Source organism: Fringilla coelebs (assembly GCF_963513975.1).
Source record: "Fringilla coelebs genome assembly, chromosome: 4".
NCBI lineage: Eukaryota > Metazoa > Chordata > Aves > Passeriformes > Fringillidae > Fringilla > Fringilla coelebs.
The window spans coordinates 59239619-59261657 of NC_140032.1; the positions used below are offsets into that span (position 1 = coordinate 59239619).

Consider the following 22039-nt stretch of genomic DNA (forward strand, 5'->3'; position numbering starts at 1 on the left):
GGTTATGCCTCTCAGGCTGCCCCCATCACACCCAGACTGCGACCTCACGTGCATCAAACCCACCAAGAACAGCCATGGGTTCTGTCCACAGCAAGCAGGCACTAATCCCAAAGACCAACAAAAACCAACTCCTCTTGTCCAGAATTTTATCTACTACAAATAAATAGTAATAACAATAATAAGAAAAAAAAAATCTCTCAGAAATATTCTCTTTCCCTCTCTTTGATAAAAAGTCTCTAGAGTGGCTACTCCAGAAAGATTGAGACAAAGAAAGTTGCAGTTATCTCTCATCAGTGCTATCTCCCCAACAATATAAACAGCACAAAGAAGAAAATTATTTCACCAGATACAGCAGAGGCAAAAAGCCTATGAAGCACCAAAGAAAGTATCTTGATGTGGAAGTCATGGGAGATAAACAGGTGAGAGGAGAGGAATTATGCATCTTCTGGGGAACAAGCAGAGAAAAGAGGACAGCATTGGGAATCAGCTGGACAAGAGTCAGAGTAGAGAAAGGGGGGCAAAACCCAGGTCTGGCTGGACAAAAACCTGGGAAAAGTAACAGAAGGTCAGAAAAGAAATCTGATGAAGAATTAACTGGACAAAAACCTGGGAAAAGTAATAGAAGGTCAGAAAAGAAATCTGACGAAGAATTAATGAGGACAGAAAATGCAGTCAGACAGTAAGAGAAAGAAAGCTGGGGGAGGAATATTTCTTCTATAATGTCTGTATTAAGACAATGTGATATAAGTGATCCTGTTTCTATTGCTCCCTGAAAACTGGACCTCATAGTCTTAATCCTTAGTCTGACACTCCTTTGTTATTTTTCAGAAGAGAAGGGGTGAATACTGTGTGTATGTGAATACTGAACACAGCTTTTCCACTTCCAAAATTTCTGTGCCATTAATTGATCTTGCAGCTGCTCCTTAAAACAGCAACAATCTCATACAAGTCATGTCTCACCTACCTTACCACTAAAAAAATATTTTAAATAAATATACCATCACTCAGCTAAAATCTTAGCATCTTCAGCAGCAGTAGCAAAGGCTTCATGGAAGCTAACAAATGAAATATTACAAAATGCTTTTTAACTATGCCACTACGAGGTTCTTTAAGCAAGGACAGGTAACACTGCTTATGCTGCATTTTAATGTTTGAATCAGGAGCCTGCTGCCATAATCTGACACACATTAGCATATGGCAAAGTTAGACAGTGTTTTAGAAGCACAATGCAGAAATATGAAAAACTTTAAACCAACCTAACATAAAAACCTTTTAAAATGAGTGACGAGGGCCACAAAGCACATTAGTGTGGGTACTGGATAAAACTGCAGGCCCTGGTTCACAGCTTTGATATGGCCTTTCTTTCATCTGTCCTTAAAATGACAATCCCTCAAATATTTATTTTAAAGGGTGCATCAAGGACTAGTAAACATTCAGGTTGAATCCTGCAGTTTTCTTATTCTTTAGAAGTTCAAGAACAAAAATATTTGCCTTCCTAGGGTAGGCAGGGTGCTCATGCAGATTATTTGGTGTGCTCATAATTTTGAAAATATTGTTTCAGTAATCAAATTTTAACACAGCTATTTAGAACCAGAGAACATTACAGATGTATAACAAACCTCACAAATATTAATGGCATAAAATAAATCCAGTGAATAACTCTTTCGGGTTTCAGTGTTTTCAATTATTTTTGTTTGTTTATATATATTCATTAAAAATTAGATATTAATTTATTTAAAAAGAAAATGCATTCTTGCTTTGCCAGAATTACTGTACAGTGTAAGAGTGTATCTCTCCCTTTAGTACACTATTACCCACAGCCATATGCTTTGTGTTTCTAAGTATCATTAATAAGGAAGTTTCCTTAAAGCCCATTCAAGTAACGGGTCAATATTCCTAGATCTGACATACAAAAAGACTTCTAAGACCAAGCTTGTCAATTTTTCTTTGTTTATTTTATATCTATTTTTTTGTTCTTGCTCACCCTCCTTTGAAGTTACTCTTCAAAGCTTCAATATCAATAGGAATGCAGCATTAAGGATTTTACGACACTGTGCTACTTAAACTTTTATTGTTTTGTTGCAAAATCATAATCAGAAGGATTAGACTCTTGTATTTGGCTTTTTGTTTCTCTCTTTTTTTGCAATTTACTCTTTTTTTTTAGTTCCAATTCCAGCATGCCATAAATCTGTAGCATGCCCCTTTCAGTCCTCCCACATTGACAAAATAATGCAGTTTACACTTAAACATGCTCGAGAAAAAAATTAACATTCTTTATCATTTTCTAGCAGAGACAGTTAATACTCTCAGGCTACATTAATAGAATCTTTCTGCCATTGTAGAAAGTTTGATAGCACTCTTATTTCAATGTCTGAATTTTTCTCCTTTTTTTGACAAAGACAAATGATTGCCATCAATCAAGATCCAATCGGGTATACACAGAGTCAAGCAAATGCATCACTCTTTACTGGTTTTCCTGCTATTTGTGCAGGCTTTGCTTCATATTATTTTATAGAATGATCAAAAAAGCAGCCGTAAGATAGATCATTCACACCCACTGTAAAATTAACTTTCATGAATAATGAGAGTTTTAAACCTCAGATAATGTATATGTTATACAGAAGATATTGCTGGAGTTCATTTCTGGCTGGAGATTATGTAAATGATACTATATGACCTTTATCATTACAAACAGGACATGCAAAACACATATTATTTCATACATCATTCTAAAGTAAGTCAGAACCTAGAGCAGAATCAGTCATTTATAATGTTCATGGTGAAGTGCTAAGGTTGCAAGAAAATGATATGAAGTACCTGTGATGTTTTTGACTACTCCTCTGCTGAACCTGTTACTTATGTGCTCTAAGCATACTAGAAATAACAAAAATGAATCTTACCCCCTTTGTTTCTTATTAAGAAAATCAGTATTTTGTTTCTTGATAAAACCATTTATTTTAAGACTAAACTATGCTGATAATAACCACTTATGTCAATCAAAGTCAATGCTATTGAATTAATAGTAATACATACAGCTATATTTATATAATGGATGAATAAGTAGTTTAATTTCTTTTACACAAAACAATATTTTAAATTGCTTTCCTTATGTTACTTCCTTATCACTGAACAATAAGCTGAGCAAAGTTAAATTGCTTAAAGATTTCCTAAAGATAAAAGGTACCATTCACCATGAAGGCTGGACAGTTGATACACATATGGAATCAATGATGAACTCTAGGAAAGATCTAGCAAACCAAGAAACCCTCAGACTTCATTGCTCCAGACTGCTCTTTTCTGCACCAATGAGGAACAAAAATAGTATGAAATGTGGTTTAAATTTTGAGGCTTACACAGCTCTTAAGTATGCAAAGGCCTTTATAAAAATATCTAAATAAATTTATTTATACAAAATTATATTTGGCTATTTATATTGATATACATTGTGAAATCTCAAATAGCATTCAAAGAAATTCCTATTGCCAAAACATCTCGTTTTTGTATCAGCATGCAATAAAGTGAAAAATTCAGCTAGTATTTTTTATTTGGTTAATATAAATTCAGTGACTAATATTATCCTCGGGTCGGGAAGAAAACTATGCCACAGAGTTGACCAGTTCTTAATTCCCTGTATGTTTCTCACTTTCAAACCTTCTATCTACCATTTCTTTCATCTAATCCTACCAGAGTCACATCCTTCTGACAGAGAAGTTCAGTAGCTTCTGCTGTTCTGCTGGATCACAGCACAGCTTAAGACACTTATCACACACCATGCTTTACACAACAACCAGAGATTAAGGCTCACTGCTGATTTATCTCACACTTTGGTACTGCTTCCCCAGTGGAAGTACACTTGTGACACTTGTCTTTCACTCTCCACAGTGTACAGACAGTGTAAAATAATAGAAATTAGGTATTTTAGGTTTTGTAGAAATCATCACCCAAAAAAAGGGAAAAAACAGCTTTAAAAAAGAAGATAAGCTTCTGGTTGAATGAATTTTATTATAGAACACTTGCTGCCTTTACAAGGGAGCACTTGCCTGCAGCCATCCTGATGTTTGCATGTCGCATTTTTTAAAACAAATTTGTACAGCAATTTTCTTCCCAAGGGCCAATGCAGGGCAGACAAGCCTGTGTGATACTCAGAATTTCAGAACTGCAGCTGATCTGCTGTAGCCCTTCTACCACACACTTTGAAAGGCCAACATCCTTATTGAGCCCATCTGAGATCACTGAGAAATTGTGTCCTAATGGAGTTCCCAACAGCATCACCAACATATAAACACAGCCATGATACAATTCAGCAAAAACTGTACAAATAAACACTTATATATCAAAGTACTCTGAAGCCTTATCAACTGAAAGCTTACAGCTGCATCTTCAGGCTGATACACACAATTTATATCTGCATAACTGGAACAATTTAGTATTCATATTTATTATTTATATGTCCAAATGTAGGTCGTTATCCTTCTCCCTTTCCTTCACTGACAGTTGCATATGGGTATCCCTCACTGCACCTTTTTCTGAAGCCACTGCTTTCATCAGCTGCAGCTCGTGGTTCTAGAGCTCTCTGTTGTTTTCATACCCCATTCCTTTCTTGGTCAAGGGGTTTTTTTCACCATCTTCCTGTCCCTTTCCACAAAGAAGGGAATGCTTTTACACACTTCTTCCCACTTTTCTTGCCATTTCTTTTCAAGCTCTAAAATTGCACTGTGGAGCTGAATGGCCAAGGCAAGGGAGTGTAGAAACATGGCATCTATGTTGCCACTGACTACTTTTCTGTTTGGGCTTTAGTAGGTCATTTGATACCCACACATGGGCTAACCAGATACCAGAAGTCCCATGTCCCACTCCTTTACCCCTCTCCAGTTTCCTAATTACCCCAGAAATATTATTGTTTTAATTAGTCATGGCTGTCACACTTCTCCATACAGCAACTTCAGCCATTCTGCCAAAGCTGCACTTGAATCTGTGGCAACATCATTTACCTTCACTGCAGCACTCAAAGAATAAACCCAAGAAAAGAAGAACAGAAAACTCTCCTCAGTGCTAAAAAGCAGGGTCAAATTACAGACCAAATAGTGAGAACTGCATTATGTAGTGTAAATATATTTTAATTCAACTCTGAGAAATAAACAACCTGGTTATGTCTTCCTTTTCCATGTTCTGAATTCCTAAGAGTGTCTTCAATGCACAAAGCACTAACCTAAATTGGGTATTTTCCCTTCATTTCTAACATGCAATTCCAAGAAACTGCCCTGTTTGCATTAGCTAGAAAAAATGCAAATATCCCCTTCAAAGATGGAGAAATAAATACTTTTCTAATACATGCACCTGAATAAAAAAAGGAAACTAAAACAAAAGATGGTGTGCAAAAGACAAAAGAAGTATGGAAAACATTCCATTTTTGTTTTGAGCTGTTTTTTATTTTCCTTTTCACTAGCACCCTAAATCTTTAGTAGGCTCTGAGATGATTTCTTAATACATTAAATCACTCCTAATAACACATATATTTAATAACATGTCTTTGGGTAATTTACTTAATAGAAGTTGTGCAGCATTTACCTTGCCTGTATTATAACCTCAAAGTCAGTACAATAAGGTAAACTATAGGTAACTATTTTTGTGCTTTGTCTTTAAATGGCATCAAATCAGCCCTGCTTCTCATCCTGAGCATATACAGGGATCAGATATTCCAGTGTAAGATAAAAACAGAGGAGATGTAAAAGTACAGTTATCTGAAACAAAATTGGCCACCCAGTATCAAACAAATTAATGATGTCATGTCATGATAGTACGCTCCAGCCAATTTACTACTTCTTCCTCTTTGAAGGGTTGCCTTCTACTCTTTAAAGAAGAAAAATTCGTATTGTCATCAGTTCTGTTGAAAAAAAAAACAAAACCTGCAAAGCCTAGATTTTTCACACACACACAAAAAAAAAAAACCACAAAAATAATTTACATAATAAATTATAACACACTTGCAGGAGCAACTGAGGGCAAAAGTTACCTTGGTCAGGGAGAAAGGCACAGCAGTTCAATGTCTGCCTTGTTCTTCAACCTAAACAGCTCTTAGATTGATGCCTAACAGCACATTCTACATACAGTAAAAACAGCAGTTTATATTTCTCAGTGCTTGCTTGCTTCCTTGTTTATATATTTCAGATTTTTGACCAAACAGAAGACATGTAATGACTTAATCCCAAAAACACTTTTCAAATGGTACTATGTGTATGTCTTGTAATTGAATCAATAAATTTTCATGGCCCAGTGTTTACTTTTTGCTGCAGAATGAACTGTAGCACAAGAACCGGTTACAGCCATTATACTGCTAATGTGGCAAATACTGTGGAGTCAGTTTGAGTAAACTCTACAAGGTTACAAGGTCAAAATAAAAGACTGCATAATTTATCAGATCAGGCAAATCATTTTGAAAGTACAGAGTTAAGCGTGGCATTAGTCCGAGATTACCGCCTTTCATGAATAAAGGTTGGAATCCGTGTTTATTCAGTCATACTATAGATGGCATGTCCTGTATAAACTTCATTCATTTAAAGAAACCCTGACACTGTCTCTATTTAAAACAGTGGAACATAAGTAATACATGTTGTTCTTTCAGGATAACCATCCCAAACCATCTAACATTGTTGATCTTTCAAAATAACAAATCCTAGATTGCTAGGAAATAACCTCAAGCAACACTACTGACTGCAGTCCTTTTTTCCCCCAAAGTTTTGTGACAAATTCAGTCACAAAAACCCCCAAACTATAATATTTTCTTTTTAAGCTTACTAAAATATGCTGCTGCTATCTTTTCATGGCATATAAACAAGTGAAAAAATTAAGAAGCCAGCATGAAGGTCACCTAAACTCCATGATATTTCTGACTTTTTTTGCAAAATTTTACTGCCAGTCTCAATTTTGGACCACTTTTAGTTTTGTCCTCACCATTATAACATTCAAGTCTTCCTACTGCTGTTCACCAGTTAAAAATTCTAGCAAGATTAGCTATATGTGTAATGGAAAATTTAAAAAGCAAGATAAAATCAAATAAAAATCAGAGAATAGGTCCTGGGAGTGCACAGAGGCTATACTGTTCTCAACTGCTGGGGCTGTTTTCATGACTGGTGGTTAGTTGAAGGTATGCAAGTAGAAGGTCAGTGGCACATGAACTAGTATTTCATCCTTAAATTTATTAAAAAAGAAACCTATGGAGAATGTTTATATGCTTGCAAGTTAAAAGATGCAAATGGAAGGAAAAATGTGTTTGGGCATGAGAATGGGAGAGTATTTCTAAAAATAAGTAGCAATGCTAGGGAGACTGACATGACAACTCCACATCTACAGGGAGAACATTAATCAGCTTCTAACCCACAGTCAAAGCAGTTTGTATTAACTTAGGAATAGAAAATTGAAGGGCATTTATATTGTGCAAAGGCATCCTCTTCACTAGCAGCAGAAGACCACACATCACTCAATTCCCCACTCTCCTGAATGCAGCACTCAGCTCCTGAAGAAATTCTCTTTTGGAAAACACTGCTGTAGTCAACTTGACATGAAGAAAAGAGCCACTCTGACAATATCCAAGAAAAGTACAACTCAACCAACAACTTTTGGTTCATACTCAAGCTTTTATCCTGATTGTCTATTTAAGGTTTGATCAATCCTTCTGATGTAACAGAAGGGTAACAGGAGAGTTATCTGCTAAAATTCAATGTTATCAAATTATTGAAAATTATTTAATAACAAACAGCATTAAAACAATGTTATTGTTACTTTCAATAATAAAAACACTATTCTTCAAATGGACTCATCTCTACAGTCCAGAGCACCAGACTGTGTTTACAATTACCTTTGAAAACACTCAGTAGGAAAACTCAGCTGAAAATGGCACCAGGGAGCAAACTCCTACTACACAAAGATAATGCAGTCTCAAAAATACCATGCTTGCATTTTTTTCCCGAAGTTCTCCTTCTCTAATTACACATGTGCAAATCATATTTTTCAAGAGAAAATAGGAGGCGCCAGAAAAAAATAAATTATAGCTATTTCCATAGAAAGATTTTACAAGATGTAATAAGCTGTTGCTTTTATGAGAGCTTGCCAGAAAAATCTGGGAAGAAAGAAATCTTGTTTATTTTGTTACAATAGAGAAGTAAATAATTTCAAACATATAAAAAAATGGACATACTAAATGAGTATATTTGGTGATTTTAACATACAGAACCACATTATTTCTGTCATCTCAGATACTCTCAGTTACAGTTTTCTGCTTGTTGAGAGAATAATGATTAATTGCACAAGAAAGTTGAACAAATAAAAAAGGAAAGGGAACACTAAAAATAGGAGAAGATAAGAAGTAAAAGAAGAAATGAATCAAAGAATGACACAGTATCACAGAGTTTGAAGAATGACCAGTCCCAGAAAGTTTCCCTGTACCTCTTCAAGTACTCTAATACGAACTGTGGGAGGAAAAAGACATTCAGAGAATATGATGAAAATGTGGTGTTGGCAAACGATTCATAGCTACAGCAGACAGATGTATCAGAAGACTAAGAAATAACCAAGTTCAAAAGAAACCCAATGGGATTAAGGATATGGGTCAAAGAGGGAAAGAGGGATTAAAGAAGAAACATGCCAGAAAGAAAACGTTTACAGTGAGCAGCAACAGAAGCAGGGAAAGAGAACATGCCCCTGAGCAACATTGCTTAGCTGCCTGAAAAGAAAACCAGCTTCATTCGTCTGGGATTTCCTCTCATCAGATAAAAGTGACAGTAGCAGTGCAATCTGATTTCTGTATATAAAGGCACTCCAAAGATAACCATGCAAAGGAGAAACATCTGCTCAGCATGCAGCAGACCACCTCTGCTCTGGCAGGGGAAAGGTATGATGGGCAAAGGACAAGAACATCAGCAACAGCTGCACTCACTGCAGACTGGAGAGGCTCAATTATCTCTCTTCTAATCACTGTCTCACCCCAGCTAATAGGAATTGTGTGACGGGCAAGGGCCTGTAGGTAAGAGGTTATATACAGGCAACTTCTCTGAGGCTCTTCTTTAATAGCTTGGAAAAACATTTCAGTAGTCACAGTACAGCCCACATATACATAGATCTAGTGAAGAGAAATTAAGTGTAAATCCTGCTCTTCCACCAGACTGTTCACAAGTAATAAAAAAACCCTCAGGGCAAGGAGGGGGGACAATATTTGATATTCACCAGAAATATAAGCTTTCAGGTCAGTTTGTGATGAGTTCAAAAGAATACTGACAAGTCCCAAACACTTTTAATAAAAAACTTGAAGTAAGAATGGACATAAACACATCCTTTGATTGTTACTGTAAAATATTTTTTAAAATTTCATTCATTTACTTTTAAGTTGCCTTTACACATTCCTCTCAAGACTGATACAAAACACAGAAATAGTTTTATTGAGCAATTCATACCTAAGCATGACTGTTTTTCAGGCTTTCATTAACTAGCAAGAACAATTGACCAAAGCAGAAAAGGAAAAAAAAAAAAAAGAGAGAGTTAATGCTTTTATGCTTTTAAAATGTACATATAACACAGCTGCATGAACTGTGTACTTAATATGGGTCCCTATTATTCCCTGATCTGTTTTAACTTCATTTGCAAGCTGTATGGGATACAAAATACATCATCATAATTTTGCCCACTGTCACCACAAGATAACTGGAATGTTGAATAAATGACTGGAAAGAACTCTCTTGCAACCACTCATTGCTTAAAATTGGCAGAAAACAAAGTAATTTTTTCTTATTATTTCAAAAATTCCAGAAATTTCTAGAATGGAATCAGATTTTTGAAAAATTACCACTTCCTGCAAAAAAAAAATTACATTAAAAAAAATTCTGTTCGAAACAGTCAAATCACTCCTCCTTGACATGCTAGCAGAAAAAAAACCAAACTATGTCAAAATTAAAAAAAAAAATCCATTCCAAAAGTACAAAAACCGTGTGCTTAAATAGATGAGCAAGATGCTTCTTTTTTTGTCTGTTGCATCAAAAAAACCCTCGCGATCTGCAGAAATTTACTACATTCACTGAGGCTTCTGGTTGATTTTTCAAGGCTGTGATGATATCAATGATCAAATGACTGTCTTTTGGAATAAACTCTGTACTGCTAAAATAATGCTCTGAAGTAACCATAATATAATTGTAATGCATTTAAATCAAATCCAATTTCTCCATAAAATATTCTGAATACCTTGCAGAGCTACCAGATTGACTTACTTCAACTAATATCAAATTTCCTAGTGTTCTGACCTAAGGAGAGAATGGCTTGAAATAGATTAGAATAAACCCCACTGGAAACATTTTAAGACAAAGAACCACCTCTCCCACTGACCTGAACGCACAAATAAAGGGGAACAGAAGGAAACCTGGAAAGAAAGCTAATTCAGTGCTGGTAAGATAGTATCAGCATTTCTCCTTCCAAGTTTTTCTTTTTTCTCTTTTTCTTTTAATCCTTCACACAAGTCTCACTAGACAGATACTTGGTCTAGTTTTAAAAGGCAAAATGAGATACACACACACGCAGGAATGTTACTTCTCAAACTTCTGTTGTCCTAATAGAAGACTATCACAAAACTAACACAGACTTTCTGTTGTATGGGACAAAAAATAAAAGGTAGGAAATGCTAAGATATCTGTACCATGGAAGGGAAAGCTATCTGATTTCACTTGATTGTAGTTCTTACTCTAAAATATAATTTTGCCATTGTCCAACCAAACTACATATACACACCATTATGGCAGTTAGCCATAATATTTTTTAAATATCAGAATGACATAAGCAATTGATTCATACAACAGAAGAATTATATATCATTTCTGTGGAAGCCCAATGCTAAAATTTCACAAATTTCTGTCATTAACCTTTTAATTCTTCTCCCAGTTTGACCTGTGCAACACACAATGATGCAGTACAACACGCTGACAGCCATCACATACTGAGCCACTTCAGTCCTTCATTTAAAATTCTTGATACTGTGCACAAAGTAATCTTTTTTAACAATTTACTGTACTTTTCTCCTTTGTATGAAAATTGTATGATCAATTTTCCATAGCCACTTTAAACATTTCATATAAAACCTCAGGCAGTGGCTGCTGCCCCATCTACTGCTAATGAATTCAGGTGCTATTAGAACTGCCAATCTTGTAATGGACTATTACATTTTTCCTTCAGGAACATTAAAACCATTACATCTCTCTCTGTTTGCCTTACACCAAACAAACAGCTGCCTTAATTATTCCAATTTTACACCTCTACCCTTAGCTTCATAAATATGCACAACTTCTACCAATACATCTTTATCCAAAACACCCTAAAAAATCAAGAGGTGACAATATTACACACTCTTTCTGCTATTTAAACCATTTTAAAAAGACAAAAAAATATTTTATTTGTGTACCCGAGACATGAAAGAGTCAGCTTTTTAGTACTACATCCAGAAATGTGTCAGAAATAGAACTTTCCTGGGCAGATACCAATTTGCTAAATATCTTCCCCAACATTTGGTACTATTGAAACAGAACAATCTCCATTACCATAGAAAGATGCAAATTTTACAGTCAGTGTAAACAACTGAGTCTACTCTGGCCTATGGGATGGCAGAGGGAAAATAGTGTACAACCAGGATCAGTAAATCTGACCAACCAAAGGTATAATCATTTCCAAATAACTAAAATTGAAAGGAAACCTTAAGGAAAAAAATTGTATCTATTATCACTATGCCTAAATAGGATTCTTCAACCCTCCTGAGATAAAGTTATGTATTGAGTGAGTGTCTAAATACTACGAAAATTTGTGAGAAGAGAAATGCAAATGGTTTCCTAATTATCTACAGCCTATTAACATGCAATCCTGATTACTAGCAATTAAAATCTCCTTAAATTTTATGACAAAAGTTCATTGGAACGTTGAAAATGATATGCTAATTATTGCACTGTAATGCACATGCATAGTGTGCATTCCGACTACAGACACAATAAATAACGGAATATTGTGCACAGTGTAACTTGAAGCTCAACTTAAAAATGCAACATGCTGATTTCATATTGTAAAAATTCTCAAAAGACTCATTAAGCCATATTAAAGAGTCCTATAAGAAATAGCAGTTGTCAGTGTTCCCCTATTGCAAGGTTATCAGAATACACTAAACAGTACAACAAAGTCTAAATAAAGAAATTATTATTTAGATCATAAATAATTTTGCCTGTGTCTGTGCTACAAAAAATTCTCTATTTACCCAAATAATTGAATACCTTTTGGGAAGAATTTTGGAATAAATATTCCTTTCTCCTTGAAGAAAGTATGTTTTCAGTTTCTTCACAGGAATCAAAGATGATTTGATGCTTAGGGACCTACATTTGTAATTAGTACCTATGCAATTGGTTAGTCTACATCCTGAACAAACACTGAGTAAGTGATTAAACCAGAATACCGTCCCAAAATAAGACCACTGATAACTGAGACCTTCTTCAACATCATTGATCTACCTCATTTTGCCCCTCTACTAAATCCTGAAATATCACCAAGATCGTGTGTTTGCTGGTCCTCCCCATCCTTAAAAAAATAAGATAATATTGCCTGAGTCAAAATTAATTAGATAGAACTGTCTCTTGGTCTTTTGCTGAATGGGACCCATCGTTCTCCCGTTTCCCCTCCATGTTTCTCATCACCTCCATTTCTGTAGTACTGGTTATTGTCCTTTGAAACAATATTTTGGAACTAATCTTGTGGATGAAAAAGTTCTCCCTTACACATTTAAGTAAAAACTTTAAAGAGAACTATTGAGGATGAGTTGCAAAAGAGGAGAAACACTACTCTAGCAACCTCTCTTTGTTCTTTTATGACAATCCATTTTCCTTTTAACACTTCAGATCATTTTTAGATGCCTAAACAGTCTAGACATTAGGGGTGTTGAATAAAGCAGGCAGTCAAACCTGTCATTATTAGCATATTTTCATAGATGTAACCTACCCAAAACACTCTTAAAATTGCTGGTTTTATTCCCTTAGAGAAGGCTTTAGACAATCTGGAGCACACAAAGACAGAGAACCTTCTGGGTGACACACAACTGAATAGAAAGAATTAGAGATAGGGAGGCCAAGAGCAAAAGGCAGGGTCTGAAATAAATGGCTACTTATCTACACATATTTGCATGCACACTGCTACTGAAACCTAATCTGGGGAGCAGGAGGTGAGATATTTAGTTTTAGGTTTGCTTTTTTCTACAGGTGGCTCAAAAATACAGCAAATATGCACAAAAATATAGTAAATTACACTAAGTCCCAGAACAGAGCTCTGTAGAGAGCATATGAAGAAGGGCTCTAGCAGTGACTTAACAGAAGCCAGAAAATCCTTTACCAAAATGCATTCTTGTATTAAAGGAAAAACAAACAAACAAAAAACCAAAACAAAACAAAAAGCAACAACAACAACAAAAACCCCCACTGAACTGCAGCATAAACTCAGGTATTTGAAATCCATTTGCAACTACCCTTATAAAACTCCTAGCTAATATGCTGGAGTTTGAGATGCTAGTCATACATTTGAGATTAGAATGAGGTTGTAGGTCACAAAGCTGTCTCAGCACAGGGTTCAAATATAAACATACATAAACTGGCTTCCATGCCAGACTAGAGAGATTTAGTACCTTGACATGTTCTGAAAAATATATAGGGACACCAAAAGCAATAAATAATAAACCAAAAAGTGGCAATCATAAAAAGTCCTGAGAGTTTAATATTAATAGAAGAATCTGAAATTTATACATGTTTTCCCCTCAGTTTAAAACCCAGATTCCGTTTTGCTGAAACTTTTTAAGTTACAACAGGAAAAAAGTCTCTAGATTCCTTTACTGGTTACCAAGTAACAATTGGTTATATTTTAGTACCTTAGGAAATATGGTAACAACAGGAAAAACTGGGAGTAAGGTACATCCACAGCCAGTGAAAATGAATGTGTGTGGGTTCAGTCAAGTCTTTGACTTTCATGTAGCTTTAAGGCTGGGCCCCAGGAGAAATCACTCACACTGGTACAACAGAGTAACATGGTCAAGATCAGAGTACTTCTATTTTATGCTCACCTTAACAAGAATATGTGCCCTTTCTAAATAGAAATAGACACTAACAATATTAGGCTACTGATCTTCCTCTTAAAAACAGTCCTAAGGAAACATAATGAATGCGGTTACAGAGGCTTTTTCCTTCCTGGCATGTAAATATACAATCACAGGTTTCCAACTTAATCTATAATTTCATGTAAATTGAAACAACACTCTTTTCTTTCTATGTGTTCAAAAAGACATATCTAATACTTTCACTCATTGTCATCAGTAAAAAGTAGCAGTGCTTCCACAAGCTTTTGCGCTTCATAAATTAAGAGCTGATGTGGGGGAGGGTTGGGAGACAGTTTTCATGCAAGTGAAAGCCTCTAGTGTTAACAGATAAAATAAAAAAAAAAAAGAAAGAGCTAAAAACATTCACAAATAAAAAATAGTGTTTACCGGGCACATGAAAAACAATGAATTGGCTTTGTGTGTTTTGCTCTCTAGGACACCAGGAAAAAAGATAGATAAAAAGTATACTAGGTGTTCATAAAAGGTAGGACAGTTTTTAAAGTTAGTCTTACAGTTATTTTTCAAGCCCCCGGTTTTAGACTCTAATGTTTTATGTGCCGTTATTTTGCTTTTACTGCAAAAGGAAGAGCTGGCTCCCAAAGATAAAGGAGATTTTTGGTAAATGGTGAAGGTACAGAAATAAATGACCCACTTGGCTAGTGTGTAATTACACTGGCTGAGATTGTAACAATCTATCACATGAAGGAGGATGACACCACTCTAAAGGGTTAGTCAAAGGAGATAGCCTTTGACTAACTACTGGACACAGGCGATCGATACTCCACAGATATTGTTCTCTCAAAAAAACAATTGAGTTCTAAAAAAAAGTTTGAAAATAGATTCCTCCTCTCCTCCCAGATACTGATCAGAGAGTCATCTTGACCTTATTCTGGAAAAGCAATGCTTTCCTAAACAGGTATATGGAACAAATAGATCCTTCAGTGTCCTGCAAAGTGTGTTTTTACATAGAGGAGTTTTGCTTTCAGATAATTTCCAGGTTTTGTTGTTTGAAAGAGCTCCTCTAATCAGCAAATTAGAAAGCACATATTCACTGAGAATGTGTCTGACTTACATGCTTTGCAGCACAAAGAAATAGGAAAAAACCGATAGGAAGAGGAAGACAGGGAGCAGAGACTGTGAGGATGTCAGCAATCATGGTGTTTGCACGGGGCTAACAGCCACTACTCACGTCCTGTTGTGATGAATACACTGCAAGTTACACTAAATACTCCTTTGCAGTAATCAAGTTAAAAGAGACATACATATTTATTTATTTTGAAGCTGGGAGAACAGTGACTTTCAAATGGTGAGTACCCAGGGAGAGCACTCTCGGTGTCCCAAAGATTTCAGGAAGACCTCAGAGCACCTGCTAACACCAAGAAGAGGGAGTTTGACTCTTCAGAGTGACTGAAGTGGTGGCAAGATGGGAAACAACACACATGAACTGAGACAGAGATGTTCCAGCAGTGTTGGACTTTTTAAAATTTTTGTTAGCTATTACAACATTCAGGCAGTGGAGTGGGACACCCATAAAGGTTCCATCCACCTAACTTGATAACGTCCTTGGCAACTGATCTCACAGCTGATCCTGGTTCAGCTAGGTCACTTCCTCAGGTCCCTTCCAATCTGAATTTTTCTATGTTTTCATTAGGAGTTTTAATACAAATAGAATATGTTTGGAGTTTGTTTATTTGTTTCATTGGTTGGTTTTAGAGGGAAAAAAAAAAATCAGCATTTTGAACCAAACTAGACTATAAGCCATCCAGCAACAAAGGAAGTCACAGTTTGGGGATTTAAGAATATAACCAAACAAAATTCACTCAAGTGTGACAACACAACAGTAAAGAAAGTATTGGTTCCAATAATATGCTCTATCTTTTTCCAGTGCATATATTGCACTGGAATATATATATTGCACTATAATTTGCAATTTAGAGCAATAGCAACTAGAGCCCACATTTCCAGATTGCAACTGGGAGGTATGAGGGAAGAACAGAAAAGCCAAAGAAAGGAAAGCTACTGAGGTACAATCTGTGTAGCTGTTTCTTGCTAGCAAGGCATGCTGCAGGAATTAGAGGACATTGACAATTTGAAAAAAAAAAAAATTAAGAGACTTCTACTTTGAAGAAAACCAACATTTTAGAATGAAGGTAGTCTGCCTTCTGTCCATTTCTATGACTCCTTTAGCACCTCGAGTCACTGCTGAGGGGGACCCACAGAGGCCCCATTAGAGAACACCTGATGCAGAAGCTGATGCAAATGAAGCAGCACTAAATGTATCTATCATATGGAGTATGTGCTGCCGTTTCACTAGAAGGGGTTAAACTGGAGCATCAGTCACAGATGCCTATGTACCTCCAACAAAGATGCCAACGGCTTTGTTTTGCCTAGGATTTACCAGTAAAATAAATGGCTAATACAAATTTTTCTGCTTTACATTAACATCTTTCCAGTAGTGTAGACAGAGCTGTAGAAGACCACACCACCAGCTAGAGTTTTCCCCTAACTAGCTGCTTCCAAGCAGCTTCCACCTCTCTTCCTCACTCCTGTCCACGTTGCTCCACATGAGGTGAAAAATTAATGTACTAGACCCTTCTTGCCTCATATATGTCCAGGCAGGCAGAAAAAACCCCAAAATTGGTTCAAAGATACAAAGAAAAAAGTGCTGTCTGTACACGATGCAAAGTTTCCACCTCCCAACTGGTGAGAAATCCCGAAAAAAAGCCCCTAAAGACCTATCCAGACTGGAAAAGTAAGGGACACACTTTCCACTTGAACCCAAAATAGGTGGGTTTGCTTTTAAACATAATTGTCACAATAGGGTGATAAAAACTTGAATTATAACTGAAAAATCAAAATAACTTTAAAATCAATATAATCAATCAAGTAGATACGCATCAAAAAGACAACCTGAAATGAAGCCATGTTCACATAGCAGGAAATGTACATTAGCATGAAACCATTCACAGGTTTATATTATAGCCAACAAAAAAGCAGACAGCACCAAACACTGCTAAGAGAATATACTCATGCAAAAAGAATATTCTGAAAATCATCTCCTTTCATTAAAAGGAGGGTATTGATTGAATTCTAGCATATATCACTTTTCTATACAGCCAGAAAACACCGACTGCTATGGAGCTCAGGATATTAAAAAACTAATTCAGCAACCGTTCTGTTCTCTTTAAACTTCTCCAGTGTTCCACTGAAAAATTCTGTCTACATTTAAACTTCAGCTAGGATAAATCAAAATTTTGCTAAGAGGTGTTTACCAGCTATAAAATAAACTCCACAAACCTTAGGACAGCAAAAAATTCTAGTCCTGAACTTGAACCAGAACATCTGACCTGCAGTGACAGAACTCAAACACCTCCCCCTCTTCTCTGTTGTCTCAACTCCTTGAGGAAAAGGGATGCTAAAATGCTGCCAAATAAAACCTCTCTGTTTCCACTCTATGTTTTAAACTTTGTTAGAATATCAAGACAAAAGATACAGGAACAATGAAGATTCTGGCTGGTGTATTGGAGCCAGAGCACTGCTTTCCACAGGGTAAATTAGTTGATACAGATATACGATTATCAAAAACCTTAATACTAACTGGAATGATAAAACATTGTGGCATTCATACTGCAAAGTCAAAGTGAGTTTATAATTCAGGCATATCCTGAGACTAACAGAAAAACACCTATAAGTGTGTGTTTAAGGTTTTCATGTTTGCTTGCTTTTATAGTTACACTTCTGCTTTCAATAATAAGAAAAAGATATTTCAGCTCCTGATAACCCACTATAGTTATTTTTAAGCACCAGCTGGAACTCCTGGAAGGACCAGACATCAGAAATATTTTTTAAAGTTTTTCCTCTTAGTAAAAACTAATTTCACCAAATATAAACAGTAGAATTCTGTACTACCTAATGTGAAGATGCAATAATAAAATCTGAAAGTTCTGTCTGTAGCACCCTGACAGCCATTACCTAGTTCAGAAGCAGGAATTACAAGGATCTGCAGTATTATAACATTAATTTAATTCAGCAATTTCAAAAACCCTACACTTTTAAATACCTATAAAATAAACAGGGAATACTAAGAATTCTCATGCCTTGAAATAATGTGTTTGTGTGTTTTGTTGGGTTTTTTTAATTTTTGTTTTCGGCTGTAAGAGGTGGAAACAGGAAATCATCCAGCATATGAAGAGGAATGGTAAAATGAAAATGTGTAAAAAAATAATAAAATGTCAGGTTCCTTATATTTCTCAACTTCAGTAACTACACAGATTTTTCTAACATTTCATGTCAAAATTATTGGTATCAGATTACAGCCCTAAAGAGATTTGTAATTCATTATGCAATTGATTTTTAAAAATGTGTGTGTATATCTATATGTGTGTGTGTGTTATATTTTAACAGAACTCCAAAACCTTCAACTTCAGCAACATTTGAAAGGTCACAAAGCGAAATTGTACCACAGCATATGGAAAACTTTACCAACTCCACCAAACATTCAGCTATTCATACACACGTCATATTGCTGTTATTCTTGTTAAGCTCAACAACAATGTTTAGCTTTTGAAAAGTAAATGTTACCATAAAATGACTTTGTAATGATTCCTCTCACTTCTGTTTTGCACAACACTTCAATTTGCTTTCAGATTCATCACTTCAGATTCTCTTTCCAGTACTGGACTTGCCTCAATCAGGCTGTAGTTCAGCATGAACTACTACTTTCTTTTCTACATCAAAGAAAACAATAACAAAATGGAATTTTTCACAATTCACATTCAGAAATTTTTTGTCATTGTAATCTGTAATTCTTTTTGAGGTCCACTTATCCTAGAGCTTATTTTCTAAGTAAATCTTTAGTTAAAGCAGGAGTAAAAAACAACATAGGATGTGATTTCTAAGTAATCATTCTACACCATTAAACAGCAAACTCCAGAAATAGTAAAAATTAAAACACCTACTTATACTGGTAGAGTGATTCTGATTGTTTTTTCTCTGAAAATCTTACTCTCACTCAGTTTTTGAGCTTCTACCTCCTTGAGCCTTAGATATCACACCGAAAAGCTGCACCAGTGAACCGGTGTGTACCACAGGCCCCAGCATGGACACAAAGGCATCAAAATGTGATTTTGGTTCCTGAACGGGTCAATCCGAATGCCTTGCATGCTTCTGATGACCTAAATGAGCCAAGAGTATGAAAAAACAAGATTTTTGACCACCACTAGCAACACTCTGGGCAGTTGATGCAACTCCACTGTGAAGACTGACCTTCTGAGGGGTGCTCAAATTTATTTAGGGACCTGCCTTAAATTAAAGCAACAAAACTCCTATTCTGGTAACAACCTACAGAGAGGTTCATGCAATAAAATTATCCTGATAAAACTATCAAGGAGATGAAGGGACAAGGCTCCTGAAAGGAAGGAACAACACAACCTGGCTTTACCATGCTACAATACATAAAGCAGGCATCAAACTTCGCTTCCTCTCCCTGATAAAAACCAATTGAACAAGCAACTGTCTGCTCAAAACATCCAGAAAAAATACACTGCTAGCTTTAGCTGCAAAAATAATAAAAGATAATATTATTTTCTCTGTTAAGCTATTAAAGAAAGTGTAATTTAACTATAATCACAATGTTTCTTCCCCCAGCACAAGTTTCATCTCTGCCACTTACACTTTAATAATTTAGCATAATACTGTTTTCAAAGATTTTGTGTAATTATATCTCTGTCTACACATAGGAAGCAAAGCATATGGCAATTTACCAATACCAGTTTGAGCAAATCAGCAAATTCATCTTCGCTCTTGCAAGACGAGGCCTTTTGACAACATAATAGCAATAATAAGTATACTAAAGTTGCAGGAGGGAGGGCTGGTTTGCTTTAAAGTCATTTCTACAATGATAGCTAATTGATCATAGAATACAATTCAGGGGGGAAAAAACACCCCTAGGCATGATCTATTTCATTTGAGATGTTGATTCTATTACATTTGTGGGATGGCATTTGATCTCCCTCCCCTTTTCATTTTGAGGATTAGTCACTATCACTAGACTGAAAAACCTTCTCTGTTTCAGGCAAGGCTTTGTGTTCTCTTCCTCTCCTCACTCTGCAGTGGCTTCAAAGACCTCAGTGTTGACTGTATTTCTCTCAGTTATGCCCCTCACCCAGGCAATCACTTTAGCATCTCTACTAAGTTGCAACTCTCCTCTCCTGCCACTCAAGTCAATTTTTTTCCCAAAGCACCACCTTTAAAAAGCCCTGTTGGCAAACATTTCTGAAACCAAATTCTCTGCCTTCCATTCTTTCTCATGTACAACTCTTTCACCACTGCCAAAAGAAGTTCCTTCCCTATGATACAGCCCTAAATTAAGTGCATTTTGTTCAACTACCACACAAATCAAAATGGATGTCTGATTACAATCCTAACATTTCCAGTCATCATTTTTTTCTGTAGTCTCTCTCAACATCTTATTGCAGAATTTTTGAAGCTAGAATTAGAAACTATTTCTATATTTGCACAGCAATAATAAGAGTGCTTTTTATTTTTCTCTAAGTCCAGAAAAGAAATGAGTCCCAAAGATGAAAATGATTTGCACACAGCAACTAAAAAATTTCCATTTGCCTATTTTCATCTGGAAGTCATTTTAATCCTTATGGAACCCAGGTACCTTGTTGTGCCCTTTCCCCACTAAAAGCTCTTCATCTGTTTGCATATGCTAGTCATGTTTCTGTCTGAGCACTGATATGGGCAGCGTAAGATGAAAAAGAAATTTTTTTCCTCAAGTTTTTTCCTTGAAATGAAAAAACTACCTACTACCTATCTCCAAAATCCTCATGTTTCCAGTAAAACAGGGATTTGAAGACCTGGCTTTTCACATCATAGGCAGGCAACCACCCCCCCATTTATTAATGGGTGAGCATCATCAAACTGCTGCTTCCTTCCTCGTGCCCAGAAAGAGCAAGAAGCTCTTCAGCAAAAGGTCTCAGCATAAGAAGGAAGCTTTTGGAAACAACAACAACATATTATCAAACCTCTGAGATACATTTCAAGGCAGTTCTTTTATAGAGACTTTTTGCCCTTGAGGCTTTGTAGGCTCCCCACTTAATCCCAACTTTTCCTAGGAGAAACTGTGCATTAAGTTAAACCCGATCCACAGTCATCCTTCATGATTGTGACAAACTCCAGAAATGTTTTCAGTCTAAGGAAATCCTAGGATACTACTGCATTTAACCCTGCTGACCTCACTAACCATCTTCTTCAGCCTAAAAAGAAAAACTCTGTGAATCGAGAACCTGAAATAAAGATTTGGTTTTGTTGGATGAGCCAAACAAGGTCTGAGACTGGATGTTCTACAGTGGCCTCAGCGCTCTGAAACACCAAGCTAATAAATAGCATTGCTACTGCTAATTAAGAATTAAAGTCAAACAAATAATCACATAATGGAATCTCAAAAATTAGATTTTGTTTCATTATTCTTATTATCTGTTCTATCTTCACCTGAGTCCACTACTTAATTTAGATTTGCAGCTTGAGGTACAACAGAATTTGTGTGATGGAAGAAGATGGAAAGAAGATGCTCTTCTTGGAAGTTGTTGCATTCAGTTTCATATTTTAACGCTTTACATATTTTAATCCTGCAACATCTATTAAAACATAATACCTCTCTAGAATAACACCAAAGAAACTAAATGAAAATTCTCAATTTGCCCCTTCTTGAAAGAAAGTTGCATCCAGCCCTTCACTATATTAGGACTGAGTAAAAAAAAAACAAAAAAAAACCCCAGTGATTTCTTCATATTTAGTACTAAAACCCTTTTCTAAAACAGCTCTCTCTCAAAAGTCACCTCTTTGGAAAAAGCAGCAATGAAAAATGGGCACACCCAAATTGGAGTC

The 22039-nt window shown here is 35.9% G+C and overlaps 1 protein-coding gene across 3 annotated transcripts in view; it reads right to left on the reverse strand.

Moving 5' to 3' along the window:
- LRBA (LPS responsive beige-like anchor protein) overlaps positions 1-22039 on the reverse strand; it is a 363835-nt gene that overhangs the window by 188007 nt on the left and 153789 nt on the right. The gene's annotated exons all lie outside the window — the stretch shown is intronic.